The 5,031-nt window shown below is 43.4% G+C and overlaps 1 long non-coding RNA gene across 1 annotated transcript; it reads right to left on the bottom strand.

Moving 5' to 3' along the window:
• Positions 1-2,252: 2,252 nt before the first annotated feature.
• LOC149364034 (uncharacterized) lies at positions 2,253-4,541 on the bottom strand. Its single transcript, XR_016288592.1, has 2 exons — positions 4,220-4,541; positions 2,253-2,439 (listed from the first exon to the last, which is right to left on the bottom strand). It is a non-coding gene; the product is annotated as an uncharacterized LOC149364034 (long non-coding RNA).
• Between the last annotated feature and the right edge of the window lie 490 nt (positions 4,542-5,031).

The following is a 5,031-nucleotide window of genomic DNA, read 5'->3' as shown; positions in this document are numbered from 1 at the left end:
TGTCATATCTGGTTTGATATGAAAAAATCAAGATATGAACATATAGGGAATTGGGCATATAAGGTCTTATATGAATATACGGGCGTATATAGCCTGATATGCCCAATTCCCTATATACCATTATCTGAATGGAAGTCATATAAGGAAATATATGTATATATGGTCGTATATGTCCTGATATGCCCAATTCCCTATATATCCATATCATTAGTGAACTCATATATGACAATATATGAATATATCTGGCATATATGGCCTGATATGCCCAATTCCCTATATATCCATATCATGATTGAACTCATATATGGATATATCTGGCATATATGGCCTGATATGCCCCATTCCCTATATATTCATATATGGATTGAACTTATATATGGAAATATATGTATATATGGTCCTTATATAGCCAGATATGTCCTATCCTTATATGGCCATATCTGATGGAGCCCATATATGGGATTTCTATATATGGTCTTTATATACCCAGATACAGCCAAATCCGTATATAGCCATATCTGCGAACAGTCATATATGGATGAATATACTTATATGGGCCATATATGGCCAAATATAGATAAATCTGTATATGTCCATATTTGGCTGGAGCTTATATATGGAGCTAGTTCTATATACGAACATATACTGACAGATCTGCACATAACCTTATACACTTTTGGTTAAATGTTGAGGGGAAATTTCCCCTAAGGCGGAGCAGACTTCCATTAAGCTATTAATTACTTATTCGCATCCATTCAAGCACAGTCATACACCATGTCCCCCAGACCAGGACGAATCTTTTTACGAAAGAGCAAAAGTTTCTGTGGAAGCTGTGTCGGGTCCCTTTGTAGCCGTGTGACTGCTTGGCGGAATGAAAATGAGTGATTACTCCCTTATTAAAACCTTATAAGCTTTCATATGGAAATATATCATAAATGGCAGCCTATATATATGTGCCCTCATACGGCGAGATCTACCGAAGGAGACGGTACAAAAAAATTGAAGAAATCCAACGATTTGCGGCGCGCTTCATCTGCAATCTCTGCAAGCTCCTAGGCTCCCCTTCTCCAATATTGCAGGCTGCTATTTGAGAACCACACCAGCATCACAGCCAGTAAAACTATTCTCATTCGAGTTCTGTACTGCTCGCTCTCAGTGACTGCCTGCAACAGCGACGCGGCCTTCTATCACATTAGCCAATAAAGAGTGAGCCTGGGGCGTGGCGTCTCCAAACAGTGATGGAGGGCGGCCAAACAAAAGATGTAATGAAATTAGTTACAACCATTGTAGAATGCTGTCATACATATGCCGTTATCGCCACATGCAGACGTAAGCGACTGTGCAGTACGTCCTTACCGCTACTACTTCAGACATGTAATACAGCTTAAAATTTTGACGCAGATTTTTATTTTAAAACTTTGAGAGATACGTTGGTGCTGTGTAGGGGGGTTATACAGGATGGCTAACATTATGTAAGCGATAAACCTGATTTAATAGACGATTAATTAACTAACATTAACTAATGAACATTTCGTTTTGATTCTAAGGGGCAATATTATGTTGCCAAATTAAAGGCCGTCATCGTAAAAGGTGAGCCCAGTTTCTAACTTTTTTTTAATTGGTATAGGGGTTTGAAATATCGAGCGCCAGATTTTGCGCATTTCAAAGCTCGCTGAGTTGGTTTACCCGCATTGAAAATGCATAAAACTGTCGGTCACTTTTTTTATGCATCAAACACGGACACCGTTTATGTATTTTGTGATGCAGAAAAAGTTTCTTTCAATTCGGCGACGATACGACGCGCCGCGACGCGTTTATGAATATGCTAAGCGGACAAGGCAATTCACTGAGCTTGCAAGTGTGTATGTTCAGTATTTCGAACCACATTAACGATTACGAAAATTTAAAAGCTAAGGTTATCTTTTTTTACTGACGGCCTTCATTTTCGCGATACAGACTTACGCCCCAAAATCAAAATTATGAAAGCTGATTAGTTAAATATAATTAATCATTTTTCAGATTATTGAGCTCTATTAGTACATAATGCCCCTCTTGCTGTACGGTCCACCTTCACTGACCAAACCGACATATCACTCGCACTTTGTAAAATAAAAATCTGTAAACGTTAAAAAATGTCATCCAATATATCTCTAAGTGCTGCTTTAAATTGAAAAACCACTCGGTTTTATGCTGCTCTAAAGCTCCTGATAAGCATATAGCATAGGTAACACAAGTAACACAATTACCACACAGAAATTGCGCAGGAAATTTTATTGGGGTACATTTAATGCTCTTGTGGTTCTATAGTTCTGTATGCTTCTTATCGTCGATTCTTTTCTTTCTCGCTCCTTATTTCGCTGAGTTTAGTGCCCACGGCCAGCAACAGCAGCTTTCCGGAGAGCTCCCGCCCCTTCTTGGTCGGCAGGGCCGTTGTGTAGGCTGCGTGGGAGATAATTTAGAGCGATCATGATATAAATCTGCGCAGAACTTGTGCACATGGCCACAGTAGCATAAGTTGAAGAATTATGCACTGAATCCGAGACACCCTACCGTAAAATCCATTGTGGGATATTAAAGGTGCCCTGCGACGTACATAAAGCATGGGTTGTTTAATCTTTGTATGCAGAGTAAGGGACATTGTGAGTCTTGAACGCGCAATGAGATCACCGAAATCATAATATTTGATATTTTAATCTTCGCTAGAAATGCTTGTTTCGAGCCGATGGTGTCGCAACGCGGCGGCCATTTGCGGCAGCGGAAATGAGGTGGCATCTAGATAGAGCGCTGCCTTTCTCATTGATTGGGCGTCCAGTTTGCATATTGTTCCTTCATACTTGTGTAATGGATACAAAATATTATGTCTCTTAGTACTGAAAGCTTTTTCGCATGCCACAAAAACTGGAAAGAAGCAGGGAAAGCGAACGAAAACTAACAAGAATACAGCTAGGGGCGACACTTTCCATTCCGCTTCAAACCTTCATGGCGGCCAGCGCTGTTCAAAAAACGTTGGCTCAGACCAGAAAGCGCGCGCGTCGAGACCGGCCGTGACCATACCAAGACGGCAGCGAAAAAAAAGCCAGTCGATACACCTTGCCCAAAATGTGAAGAGAAAGGCCGGACGGGAGACGGGAGTCGTGTTTGGGGGGGAGGGGGGCTACCGCTGACAGCCTTACAGCCCGACTAAAAAAGGAACTTCGGGGAGCTTCCTTTGTCGTTAGTCACCCCTTCCCTTACTACGGCGTCGAGTACACGGGGGGAAGACGCCGTCAAAATGCGTGGCTGTCTACAGCCCCGACAAAGCAACAACTGCATGCACGCTTCCGCTGCGTGGGCGCTAGGCGCGGTTCTGATTTGTAGCGCCCAATATCGGTACTGGGTGAGTGAAATGGGAGAGTGAAATGCGTTTTCGTCTGAGCTTTTCATTTCGAATTTTCAGAGTGGAATAACTTTCGCTTGCATGCTCCGATTTCAATAATTCTTTTTGCTCTGGTCTCTGGAGCGCATGATGAATCTATTTAATAATATTAACTGGTAGAGAGCAAATCATCGTGATGCCCCTTTAAAAGCTTAGCCTGATGCTTTTTTTTTTCGGGCTTTACCATTAAAGTTTCCTGGCACAACCGCGAACGGAAACAGGTATACGCCAATTGTTTCTGAAACACGTTCGTTCGCACTAACCACCCGAAATAAAACGCGTACCAGCTCTTCATTCCACTGCTCCTGCTTAGCTGTAGAGCGCAAGCCTTGTGGCAAATGTAATGGGGCCATTGTAGCCTAATTGGATACGCAGAACGCAGCAATGCTGATCCCGTGTTAAAATATAATTAGCACTATTACTTACGACAATGAAAAGGGTTCAGTTCCTGATACGTGCATATGACAGAATCCATGACAGGTTGTTTTCTACGTCTCGTTACTTAGAAAATACATCCCTAACTAGCCCCGCAATGTGCTTAGCGAGGCTAGTCTATATTTTTTGCGTTACACAATTCATATCATGCACTTGAACTACCGCTGGCAGGAACGCAACTCGGTGGCGGTAAAAATTTCGCTACTGAAAAATGAGAGATTACTCGCCGACTGCACATAGAAATAAATCATGCATTATGATACCATTTAGCTTAATTTATAGCCCTATCATCGAAAACTGCCGACAGCATTGGCAAAGGTAAACAACAAAGCAATACGGGAAAAACAGTAAATGGTTGTTCACGCTTACCTGAAATATTGATGATTGCAGGTTCACAGAAACCTTGGTATTTCCCGCTCACTTGCACCCTGGATCCTTCCGATGGCTCATCATCCCATGCATGCTTGGCGCAGGTCATTTTAACGACGTCAAAAGTGTCTTCCTCAAAACGCACAAGTGTGGCGCTGTACCATGATTTCAAAGGGAAAACAAGTGGATGCAACAACGGGTATAACCGGAAATTGCTCGCCCGGCACGAAAGTGCGTAGCACACTGCAGAGTCCGGCTTCTAGCTCTGTGCAACAGACGACAGTCAAGGGTGGCGCCACCAATGCCTTCCTTAGCAGATATCTGTGCATATCTGTGCATGTCAGATATCGGCACCTGCGCAAGGCCCTCGCGCGCGCGTCAGAAGCGGGGTCCGGTTTACAACAATGGGAGGACCGCGGGGGCTGTCGGGGACTCTTTTTCTTCATGGCTTGAAGCTCTCCTCCCCTAAATTTTCTTAGAATCCTTCCAGCTCCCCTACCATCTCTTGTTCACGGCTTGACATTTTTTTCAGTCGGCTCCCGAGGGAGAGCGAGCCAGCGCCAGGAGCATGGAGGTTCATGCCACTTTTCGACGCCCGTCGCGGTGCGTGCTGGGCGCGCAGGCGCTTCGCGTGTATGCCTTGGAAGTGTCCATCGAGATGGGGCTTTATATCGCGTGTATATTTATCAAAATAAATATAACTAACGATACCCCTGCTGCGTCGTGTTTTCGGATCACTCTGTAGGACGTATTATGTAAACTGAACCGAATAAATATTTCGTCCTATCTACATAAACCAAAGAGAGGCTTGA

This window comes from Amblyomma mixtum, chromosome 2 (assembly GCF_055824585.1).
Source record: "Amblyomma mixtum isolate Tamu chromosome 2, ASM5582458v1, whole genome shotgun sequence".
In the NCBI taxonomy this organism is placed as follows: Eukaryota; Metazoa; Arthropoda; class Arachnida; order Ixodida; family Ixodidae; genus Amblyomma; species Amblyomma mixtum.
This window is presented reverse-complemented; position numbering and strand designations above follow the sequence as displayed.